This window comes from Chiloscyllium plagiosum, unplaced genomic scaffold (genome assembly GCF_004010195.1).
Source record: "Chiloscyllium plagiosum isolate BGI_BamShark_2017 unplaced genomic scaffold, ASM401019v2 scaf_500, whole genome shotgun sequence".
NCBI lineage: Eukaryota > Metazoa > Chordata > Chondrichthyes > Orectolobiformes > Hemiscylliidae > Chiloscyllium > Chiloscyllium plagiosum.
In genome coordinates, this window is record NW_025212145.1 from 14,770 (window position 1) to 25,268 (window position 10,499).

General features: G+C 48.8%; 1 long non-coding RNA gene across 2 annotated transcripts; it reads left to right on the top strand.

Annotated features, from left to right (window-relative positions):
* The first annotated feature begins 546 nt into the window (after positions 1-546).
* Positions 547-10,483, top strand: LOC122547318. Of its 2 annotated transcripts, none has more exons than XR_006310969.1 (3): positions 547-592; positions 7,180-7,209; positions 10,151-10,483. It is a non-coding gene; the product is annotated as an uncharacterized LOC122547318 (long non-coding RNA). The 2 variants fall into 2 exon arrangements; XR_006310968.1 differs by having other exon boundaries at positions 563-592; positions 7,175-7,209.
* The last annotated feature ends 16 nt before the right edge of the window (positions 10,484-10,499 follow it).

The following is a 10,499-nucleotide window of genomic DNA, read 5'->3' on the forward strand; positions in this document are numbered from 1 at the left end:
AGAAGGTGGCTGGGAGGAGATTGAATAGAGGTTTTCAACATCATGAACGGGGACTGGATAGAGAGAGATCGGGAGAAACTGTTCCTGTTTGTAAAAGGAGCAAGAATTGGAGGGGCATGGAATTAAAGTGATGTACAAACGAAGCAAGTGAGAAGAAAGTATTTTCACCCAGCGAGTAGTTAGGGTGTGGGACACACTGCCTGGAAATGAGATGGTGGCAAGTTCAATCGAGACATTCAAGAGGGGGATTGGATGGTTATCTGGATGGAAATGGTGAGCAGGGAGATGGGGAAATGACAGGAGAAGGGCATTAGGGGATAGAAGCAATACAGGCACAATACCCAAATGGCTTCCTGCACTTTAGTAATCCTATGATTCTGAGTCTGAAGTGAGTGCTGGAGTTTGTGAGTTGTCTGTGAGCCTTTGTACCTGTGTGAGCAGTGAGAGTGAGAGCGGAATCCTTAACCCAGTAGCTGAGGCTGGGACCGCTCTGTACATTGCTGCTGGAGTGCCTGTGACTGTCACTAACCTCCTGTTGTTCCCTTACAGAAAGCTGGGCACCCTACCCGCACGTTTGGACGACTAACTCATGGTGCGTTGCATTGTACTTAACCTCTGTGCGCATTCGCTCTGACTGCCCATGCTGTTCGCAGCATGGAAGCATCTCATGGCATTGGAGGAGACCCTTCAGCCCATCATCCCTGTGCCAGCTCTATGAAGGAGAAACATAGATACATAGAAAATAGGGCAAGAGTAGGCCATTCAGCCCTTCGAGCCGTCTCCACCATTCAGTATGACTATGGCTGATCATCCAACTCAGTCATCTGTTCCTGCTTTCCCCCATACTCTTTGATCCCTTTAGCCCTAAGAACTATATCTAAGTCCTTCTGGAAAACATTTAATATTTTGGCTTCAACCGCTTTCTGTGACAGAGAATTCCCCAGGCTCCCCACTCTCTGGGTGAGGATATTTCTCCTCATCTCCATCTGAAATGGCCCACCCTGTATCCTTAGACTGTGACCCCCCCCAACCGGTTCGGGACTCCCTGGTCATCAGGAACATCCTTCCTGTGTTTACCTTGTCTACTTCCTGTTAGAGTTTTATAGATTTCTATGAGATTCCCCTCAGTCTTCAAAACTCAGGAGCTGTCCATGTCGGCCTGCTCTCCCATTCTTTGTCGTTTTAAGTTATTTATATCGTTCCGTTTGGAGAAGCTCGGTGGAATTTGCATTGACGTTGGAAAGGGTGTGGATGAGGAAGGTCATATGAAGCAGTTTGCACTGACAGGTGCTCAGTATTGTCCTCTAGCTGCTGTTTCTCATATTCCCAGAGAATTGAGTCGGGGGAGGGGAGTGTGAGATGAATTATTCTTTTCACACAGCGAGTTGCTGTGAGCTGGAGTGGAGTCCACAATCACGGGAGGGGGATAGGAAATTAAGGTTGAAGTGAGATTGAAGTGAATGGTCCCACAGGCTCGAAGGGCTGAATGGCCTACTCATGCTCAAAAGTCCCTGTGCGCCTATGTTTCTATGTTTTCATGGATTCAATCAAAACTTCTAGAATTCAAAATGTGATTACTAACAAGAAAAAGAAATGGCGTTGCTGAGGTGGAAGAGGAGATTGGGGTTCTGGGGTTAATTCGATAGATCTTTCAAAGATCAGGCACAATGGGCTGAATAGTCTTCTTCTGGGCTGTGCCATCCTACAGCAATGGGGACAATATCCTTTCCTCTGGTTGATGGAATGGAATGCAGTTGAGGCTTTTGACCAAGGTTCTGCCTCACACATCCATAAAGTCACCACCAGGGGAGCCATTCCCTTAAAACATGGTGGCCAAGGCAGGGGTCTCCAAGCAGCATTAAGAATAAATGGGCAACATGTGTTCCAACACTTGGCTCAAAGGTAGAAGACAGAGGGTGGTGGTGGAGAGTTGTTTTTCAGACTGGAGGCCTGTGACCAGAGGTGTGCCACAGTATCAGTGCTGGATCGACTGCTTTTCATCATTTATATAAATGATTTGGATGTGAGTATAAGAGGTATAGTTAGTAAGTTTGCAGAAGACACCAAAATTGGAGGTGTAGTGGACAGCGAAGAGGGTTACCTCAGATTACAACAGAATCTTGATCAGATGGGCCAATGGGCCAAGGAGTGGCAGATGGAGTTTAATTTAGATAAATGCAAGGTGCTACATTTTTTGAAAACAAATCAGAGCGGGGCTTATACACTTAATGGTAAGGTCCTGGGGAGTGTTGCTGAACAAAGAGACCTTGGAGTGCAGGTTCATAGCTCCTTGAAAATGGAGTCACAGGTAGATAGGATAGTGAAGAAGGCATTTGGTATGCTTTCCTTAATTGGTCAGAGTATTGAGTACAGGAGTTGGGAGGTCATGTTGCGGCTGTACAGGACATTGGTTAGGCCACTTTTGGAATATTGCATGCATTTCTGGTCTCCTTCCTATCGGAAAGATGTTGTGAAACTTGAAAGGGTTCAGAAAAGATTTACAAGGATGTTGCCAGGGTTGGGGGATTTGAGCTATAGGGAGATGCTGAACAAGCTGGGGCTGTTTTCCCTGGAGCGTCAGAGGCTGAGGGGTGACCTTATAGAGGTTTACAAAATCATGAAGGGTATGGATAGGATAAATAGACAAGGTATTTTCCCTGGGGTGGTGGAGTCCAGAACTAGAGGTTTAAGGTGAGATGGGGAAAGATTTAAAAGGGACCTAAGGGGCAACTTTTTCTCACAGAAGGTGGTACGTGCATGGAATGAGCTGCCAGAGGAAGTGATGGAGGCTGGTACAATTACAACATTTAAAAGACATCTGGATGGGTTCATGTGTAGGAAGGATTTAGAGGGATATGGGCCAAGTGCTGGCAAAATGGGAGTACATTAGGTTAGGATATCTGATCGGCATGGATGGGTTAGACTGAAAGGTCTGTTTCTGTGCTGTACATCGCTATGACTCTGTGACATGTGTTCCAACACTGTGTGCTCCAACTTTTGAGAGAGATTTGCAGAAATGCTCAAAGGGGAAGGGTTGGAGGGAGATAACAGCCCAGTGAGATTAATTGGCTGCTCTCTCAGAGTTATGCCTTTCAAAGACATTGAGACATCCAAAGGCACGATGGGGTGTGACTGGTGGATTCGGGAAGAATGCTTCCTGTTGTGTGAAAGATGGGGACATGGGGACATAGCTGGAAAATAAGAGGCAAAGATGGGGAGAAGATGGTTTTTCTCCCCAAGAGTTGTGAACCTGTGGGAACCAGTTCCCCAGGGAGTGGTGGAGGGCGGGATCCCGGATTATTTACCATGCAGTGTTAGTTGGAATCTTGACTAATGAGGGGATGGGAGGCAATGGGAATAAGTAGGCACTTGCTGTTCATCATCAGACTATCCCATCAGTGAGCTCGACGGGCTGAATGGCCTACTCCTGCTCCTGTTTCCCATGTTCAAAAGAGCCATCAGTAATCCAACGGCTTCCTGCTACTGTTCTGTATATGTTGGTGTGTGCATGATTGTCTTGATGTTGGATGAGAACTTCCAAGTGATGGAGTTGCTGGAAGATCTCTGGGTATGTTCCGACTCTAACTAGGAGCTGCAGGATTGGGTGGAATCTTGCGGAGGAGGGGGATTTTAGTTCCGTCTGGGTCAGGCTGTGACTGGGATTGTGGGATCCTCAGTAAAGGGGCAGGTATCCATCCCGGCACTGAGCTCCTCCTAACAAGGACAACAGTAGGGGCTCCGTACTGACACCAAAAACAGTCTCTCTGCATGGAGAAAAAAGGACATTTGGGCCAGGTCTGTGCAGGTTAGGGTGGATTGGCCAAGCTAAATTGCCCATAGTGTTCAGGGATGTGTAGGTTAGGTGGATTAGTCAGGGGTAAATGTAGAGTAGTAGGGTAGGGAAATGGGCCTGGATGGGATACTCTTTGGAGGGTTGGTGTGGACTTGTTGGGCCAAATGGCCTGTTTCCACACTGTTGGGATTCAGTGATATCAATCCGAGCTGGCTCTTTGATACAACTCTCTGACCAGTTCTACTCTCTCTTTCCTGTCTCCCCTCAACCCTCCAGGGCCTTGTGTATCTTGCAATTCCCTTTGGAAAGTTCCTAGGAATGCTGTCTGTACTGTCCTTTCAGTCAGCACCTCCCGGCAGTCAAGGGCCCTGGCCCTGAATCCTTGCTGGATGACTCTATGCCTCGATCTAAGTCAATACCCCTCTTGATCTTGCCTTCTTTGTGAGCAGGAGCAGTCCCTCGCTATCTATTCTGCCCTGCTCATAATGTTGAGAACCTCTGTCTGATCTCCCTCTCGACCTTCTTCTCTCCCAACTGCTTCAATCTAACCTCATCATCGACGTGGGTTTCTGATCAAAACCCCTTCCTGGACTTCAAACATGGTTTCCTCTCTTAGACAGAGGCCACCGGATCTGCTGAGTTTCTCCAATATTTTCTGTTTTTATTCGAGCCCAAGATAACTTTCTGGGACATGGGTTCAAGCCTCTGTGTGAGGGCTCATTGAACACATTTAGGATACAAGGCGTAAGTGAGGACTGCAGATGCTGGAGATCAGAGCTTAAAAATGTGTTGCTGGAAAAGCGCAGCAGGTCAGGCAGCATCCAAGGAACAGGAGAATTGACATTTTGGGCATAAGTCCTTCTTCAGGAATCAAACGTTGATTCTCCTGCTCCTTTGATGCTGCCTGACCTGCTGCGCTTTTCCAGCAACACATTTTTAAGCTCTGATCTCCAGCATCTGCAGTCCTCACTTTCTCCTAGATGCTGGAGATCAGTCAAGATTAGAGTGGTGCTGGAAAAGCGCAGCAGGTCAGGCAGCATCCGAGGAGCAGGAAAATCGACATTTCGAACACAAAGGGCTTTTGCCCGAAACGTCGATTTTCCTGAATTTAGGATATAAAGCTAGTGTCAGTGAGAGGGACCAGGAATCTATTGCCAATGGTCAGAAAACCCCATCTGGGTCACTAATGCCCTTTAGGGAAGGACACTGCCATCCTCAACTGGTCTGGCCTCCATGTGACTCCAGACCCACAGCAGTGCGGTTGGAACTTACCCACCCTCTGGGCAATTAGGGATGGGCAATAAATGCTGGCCCAGCCAGAGACACCCTCATCCCGTGAACAATGAGACGAATTTGTTCCCCTTTAATAAACTGGATACAGAGATCCCATTGAAGGTGCTAAAGGGATTCACATAATTGTTATCAACACCCCAAGCCTACAGCCCACAGGAAAGTGAGAGGTGACTCATAAGAGATGTTTAAATTTGGAATTCACCCTCCCAGGGCAGAGCTGAGGAAGTGGTACCCTGCTGAGGGGCAAGTGTGTTACAGCTGATGCCCATTCCGCACTCCCCAGCTGGAGAGAAACAATCCCACGGGACACTTGGGAGACTGCAGTTACTCCCCACATCCCAGTCGATAGTTATCCCACAGAGTGCCCGGAAAGCTGCTCCCCTTGGGGAAGGCACCAAGGCAAGATCCTTCAGCAAGGGACAGCCTGAATACATCCAATCACCAATTCAGCAGAGATATCATTCCACAAGGAATGGGGAACTCACTCCCACAGGGAGTGGGGGAGAATGGAGTCTCATTCCCACAGGGAGTGGGGAAGAATGGAGTCTCACTCCCACGGGGAATGGGGGAGAATGGGAGACTCACTCCCACGGGGAGTGGGGGAGAATGGAGTCTCATTCCCACAGGGAGTGGGGGAGAATGGGAGACTCACTCCCACAAGGGAGGTATGGGGGGAAAGAATTGGAGACTGGGCTCCCATGGGGAGAAGTGATAATGGGGGGCTCACTTCTACAGGGAAAGTGGGAAGAGGAATAGCATGGATACATCCAGGAGAAGCTACATAATGAGGTGATACAGAAAGGAAATGCTGATTGGGTGAGATTGAGAGGGATAGTAGGAGTGTTGTGTTGAGCATGTGCACTAGAACGGAGCAGTAGGGCTGAATGGCCTCTTTCTGTGCTCTAATTGTGATATAACGATGTTGAAAATAGAACATCCCTGCAGTTCTCTGATTTATAAACAGCAATTGAAACTCTTTACTCAAGTGTAGCTGACACACTCAAACAAAAGCAAAATCCTGTGAATTCTGGAAACCCGCAATAAGACAGAATACGCTGGAGAGACTCAGCTGGTCTGACAGAGTCTGTGCAGAGACAAACAGGGGTTCTAGTTCAATATAAACAATCTTAAGAGCAGCACGTTGCAGATCATAACTTTTGAAGAACTGGACTCGAGACATTAACTGTGTTTCTTTCTGGAGGGAAGCCTCAGACCTGCTGAGTTTCTCCAGTATTTCTGGAGGGTCAGTGCTGAGGGAGTGCCATATTGTCGGAAGGTCAATACTGAGGGAGTGTCACACTGTCGGAGGATCAGTACTGAGGGAGTGCAGAACTGTCGGTGGGTCAGTACTGAGGGAGTGCCACATTGTCAGAGGGTCAGCGCTGAGGGAATACCGCACTGTCGAAAGGTCAGTGCTGAGGGAGTGCTGCACTGTCAGAGCGGGTGTGGCGCAAACGAGGAGTTAAACTCAGGTACCATTTGCTTTTGTTGGGATCACAATCCCACAACCGAATGGGTGGGAAGAGAGGGAGTGGGGAACCTCTCCCCCATGTCCTGCTAATATTTACCCTCAGCCAGTAACCGGTAAACAGGTCAGGAACACTTTGCTGATAGTGGAGCTTCCTGTGTGCAAATTGGGACACTGTCACATCCCGAATTTGTGAAAATGCCTGCAAGTGTAATTGTTTTTGTGATTCTGAAAGATGGGAGGTGTTTGAGTAGGTCTCAGTTCGATGGGAATTTGTAGATGATGCTGAAGCAACGGATGGACACTCTCTTGTGGTTTAGCGTCTGCGGTTTCCAGAGGGAGATGGGGAGGCAATGGGGAATACAAGGGGAGGGAGTCGGGGGTGGGATGGTGGTGCAGGATGCGGGACTCCCCAGGTGCAACAGGTTGTCAGGTGTAAATGGCCCCTTGTGAATTTCATGACTGTACCCAGTGTATCTGCTTGCTCAGTGTGAGTCCTCCCACGTGTAGCGTGTTGTGCATGTTGCTGTCACTGTGTCAGTGTGCGTATGTGTGTGTGTGCTTGCTGCTGTTAGTAACCATTTAATAATATCTCCTTTCTCTTGCTGCCCCCATGGAAGCGAAGTATTCCGCTCCTGCAGAAAACAAAGTGACGGTATGGAACTGCTTCTGTCTCTCTCTTCTGTTTCTCCGAAAGGACTGAAGTGGGTGGGATCAGTGGGTCTATGGAATGCAGGGGTCCATCAAAATACATTCCCAAAATGTTACCAGAGATATTCCAGTGGGAACACTGGGATTGAGGCAGCTTGAGGTCATCACAATGTCAAAATAAAATTTACCACCTAATCTGTCAAAGGGTAAGTGCTGAGGGAGTGCCGCACTGTAGGAGGGTCAGTACTGAGGGAGTGCTGCACTATAGGAGGGTCAGTACTGAGGGAGTGCCACACTGTTCGAGGGTCAGTGCTCAGGGAGTGCCGCACTGTCAGAGGGTCAGTGCTGAGGGAGTGCCACACTGTCCGAGGGTCAGTGCTGAGGGAGTGCTGCACTGTCAGAGGGTCAGTGCTAAGGGAGTGCCGCACTGTTGGAGGGTCAGTGCTGAGAGAGTGCCACACTGTCCGAGGGTCAGTGCTGAGGGAGTGCCATACTGTCCAAGGGTCAGTACTGAGGGAGTGCCACACTGTCCGAGGGTCAGTGCTGAGGGAGTGCCATACTGTCCGAGGGTCAGTGCTGAGGGAGTGCCACACTGTAGGAGGGTCAGTGCTGAGAGAGTGCCATACTGTCCAAGGGTCAGTACTGATGGAGTGCCACACTGTCCGAGGGTCAGTGCTGAGGGAGTGCCATACTGTCCAAGGGTCAGTACTGAGGGAGTGCCACACTGTCCGAGGGTCAGTGCTGAGGGAGTGCCGCACTGTCACAGGGTCAGTACTGAGGGGAGTGTCGCACTGTCCGAGGGTCAGTGCTGAGGGAGCGCCACACTGTCACAGGGTCAGTACTGAGGGAGTGCCGCACTGTCTGGGGGTCAGTACTGAGGGAGTGCCGCACTGTCAGGGGGTCAGTGCTGAGGGAGTGCTGCACTGTCACAGGGTCAGTACTGAGGGAGTGCCGCACCGTCGGGGGTCAGTGCTGAGGGAGTGCCGCACTGTCGGAGGGTCAATGCTGAGGGAGTGCGACATTTTCGGAGGTTCAGTGCTGAGGGAGTGCGACACTGTCGGAGGGTCAATGATGAGGGAGTGCCGCACTGTCGGAGAGTCAGTACTGAGGGAGCACTGTACTGTGACAGTCACTACCTTTTCTGATGGAACGTGCTGGTGATGGTCCCTCTTGCTTCTCTGTCGTGGAAATCCCATGGACAGTCATTTCTGTCTCTGATTTGATCATTGATTTTCCCAAAAGTCAGCTTATCCAGTCACGTTCATCTGTTTGTGGGATCTTGCTATACGCAGATTGGCTGTTGCTTTTCCTACATTACTACACGATGTCAATCTCCTGAATTCCGGTACAAGGGCTTATGCCCGAAACGTCGATTCTCCTGTTCCCTGGATGCTGCCTGACCTGCTGCGCTTTTCCAGCAACACATTTCCAGCTCTGATCTCCAGCATCTGCAGACCTCACTTTCTCCTCAATGAATTCCGGTACACCCAACCCATTTGGAATTTCAACATTTGTACGTTTCACGTCTTCCAAAATCTCTCCTGCTTTTCTCTGCTAATGATAAAAGTGAATACACTCGCACATTATCCTTCCTCTCCTTCCCTTGTCTGTGTGTTCCTGTGGTCACCTGGTGTTCTCCTTCCTGTTTGTATTTCCACCAAAGTGTTTTTCTCGGCAAACGAGTGACATTACTGTCTATCTTTATTGACTATGTCTCTAATTTCCATTGTATGTAGCTAAATCTTTCCAACATCCCACTTGTAAAAATCTTGTTAGCTTGAAAATGCCCCTTTATTTCTACATTCCACTTCCTGTCCATGAACCAATCACTATCCAATATTAAGATATTGTCCCTGAATCTCTGATCTTATCTACTCACATTTTTGTGTGGAACTTTATCAAATGGATTTTGGAAATGTATCTACTGACTGTCACCTAGTTCCATTCGCAAAAACATAAAATAAATTCATCAAATAGGATTTCCCTTTCATAACACCATGTTGACATGCTGTAAATATGCTCCTGCTTTTCAAAGTGCATTGTTAGTGCTAGGTTCCAGCATCTGGAATGTTGCCATCGCTGGTTGGGCCCAGCATTTATTGCCCGTCCCAAGTTGCCCCTTGAGAAGGTGGGGGTGAGCTGCCTTCTTGAACCGCTGCAGTCCATGTGCTGTGGGTTGATCCACAATGCCATTAGGGAGGGAATTCCAGGATTTTGACCCAGCGACACTGAAGGAACGGCGATATATTTCCTTGGAGGGGAATTTGCAGGGAATGGTATTCCCTCGTATCTGCTGTCCACTGATGCTCAGTAGCAGCAGTGTGTACCATCTACAAGATGCACTGCAGAAATTTACTAAAGATCCTCAGACAGCACTTTCCAAACCACAACCACTTCCATCTAGAAGGACAAGGGCAGCAGATACATGGGAACACCACCCCCTGCAAGTTCCCCTCCAAGTCACTCAGCATCCTGACTTCGAAATATATTGCCGTTCCTTCATGTTACTGGCTCAGAATCCTGGAATTCCCTCCGTAAGGGACATTGTGGGTCAACCGACAGCACATGGACTGCAGTGGTTCAAGAAGGCAGCTCAGCCTCACCTTCTCAAGGGGCAACTAGGGATGGGTAATAAATGCTGGGCCCAGCCAGCGACACCCACACCTTGTAAACATATAAAGTGAAATAGATGGATGTGTTTAAGAGTGAAGCTGGACAAATACAAAGGGAAAAGGAAGAGAAGGAGATGGTGATGGAGTGAGAGCAGGAGGCAGGCGGATGAATCTGTTATTTCATGAACCTTTCGGTTAGTGTCTGTTCTGTACGCACCTCTAACATGAACCTACCTGAACGAAAGAGGATTCCGTCACTGCCTAACAGTGTCACACTCTGCTTGGACATCAGAGATAATTCTGTAAATACTGAAGAATTTTATTTTGATCTAGACTCGGAGGAATGTGGCGAAGAGGAAACGTTTGAAACACAGAAAGTTGAGCCCACAGAGGGATACCTCCACCCTCAGCAAGCAGCTGGTCAAAGAGTGTCCACAGGTAGGCCTGAGGTCAAAGGGCAGCCCTGGAGAGCAAAGGCACACGTTCCACGGAACACACCTCCTGAGCTGCTCCCTCCAACAAAACAATCCCATTCCCCTGTCAGTCCCTTGCACAACGACAGATATCACCTTCACATCTTGCAGCCTGATATTCTTCTTATAAACTCCTTCACCCCCCTCCTATCTCTGTCACCTCCTTCGGCCCCTACACCACTCCCGAACTCTGACACCCTCTCCAGCCC